Consider the following 1542-nt stretch of genomic DNA (forward strand, 5'->3'; position numbering starts at 1 on the left):
CCCCCCCGCCATTAGTGAATGCAAACAAACTAGGGTATAGAGTAAAACATGGTTTTCTAGGTCATTGAATTGATAGAGCTTCATATTCTGTTGTGGCAGATGTCACAATGATGCAGAGACAGTTTTTATTCATCCAAATGGTTTGCAGAAACTCCATTTGAAAGCATATGCTTCTCTGTCTGACAGTTTGACGTGACTGACATAACAATGGCAGAAATACAAATATGTGAGAGGAAACTGTGCTGTCCACTTAAAAAGACAGATTTCCTGTCAGATAGTTGGAAAAATGTTGCACAACTAATTCAGATAATACATGTGAACATCATCAAGACTGATCTAAAGACACAACGCAGGACATGGAATCAAATAATATGGATTTTTGTTTTAATTGAAATGTTTCTGCCATGATACAAAAATGAACATCATGAATTGTTCTACATTCCAGAACAGTAGCTTGAATTGTAACCCCTGTTATAAGCATAGAGCTAAAGTCTTGCTGGTCCCCACACAGCCAGTGAAATCATGGGCATTTTTACACATGCTCTGGGGGGTAGGGTTGGAGGTCGGGGGGTTCTTGGAGCCACTCTAATTAAAGCGCCTGAAGCATCTCATGTATTCAATGTCTTATGCTTCAAAATGGCAGTGGGGGAATTTTAACTAAAGCTCTACTCCAGTAGACTTAATTAATCAAGCCTTCTCTGTCATGCTGTAATTGCAATAAATCAGAGTAGTGCCCTTGCATGTCTACAGCCACCCCACGTTACCTTTCCCCACCACAATAAAATTACGTAAAGTATAATGAGCATTTGGGACAAATGCTCAGATTTGGACAGTACCTTACTTAATTTCATATTTTGACCTTTTTCAAAGGTAAGGTATTATAAACAGACAGGGCTTCCTTCCCTACAATATGAAAGGAGACAGAGGATTTGACTTTGTCATTTTCTTTTCTGCCCCCACAGCTGCTAGGTACCACTCAAACCTTTGTCTGAATGTCCTCCAGTATTCTGCTATATTGCCTAATATCAGAAGGACAGGTAGAGATTGCAAAGCTTCAATAACTAACCATCCTTAGACTATAACTGTGCAGGAAGATCACATATGGTAGCTCTTGACCTTCCCATGTTGTTCCACTTGTTCTTAAGTTCTAATTTCTTCTTCAGTTTGAAAGTCAAATTCTTTCAAGTACTTTCTCATTCACCACTCCTGACACCAGGTCATCCCCCTTTGTGGGATTTACTGTACTGGGTTCAGGACATATGGAAATAAAAGAATAAGAAAAACTAAACAATTAACTTTATTGTGGAGCAGTAGGCAAACTCTGAAAGCTTTTAGTCTTGATCTCTCACTACCTAGCTACCTTCTCCCTAACTGAGGGACCATAGAATCATAGAATCATAGAAGTAGGGTCGGAAGGGAACTTGTAGATCTTCAAGTACGACCCCCTTCCTGGGCAGAAGAGAAAACTGGGCTCAAATGATCCCAGCTAGGTAGGCATCAAGCCTCCTCTTAAAGACCCCCAGGGTAGGAGCCAGCATCACT

The sequence above is a fragment of the Gavialis gangeticus genome, unplaced genomic scaffold, assembly GCF_001723915.1.
Source record: "Gavialis gangeticus isolate Ggan-Ray unplaced genomic scaffold, GavGan_comp1, whole genome shotgun sequence".
Taxonomy (NCBI): domain Eukaryota; kingdom Metazoa; phylum Chordata; order Crocodylia; family Gavialidae; genus Gavialis; species Gavialis gangeticus.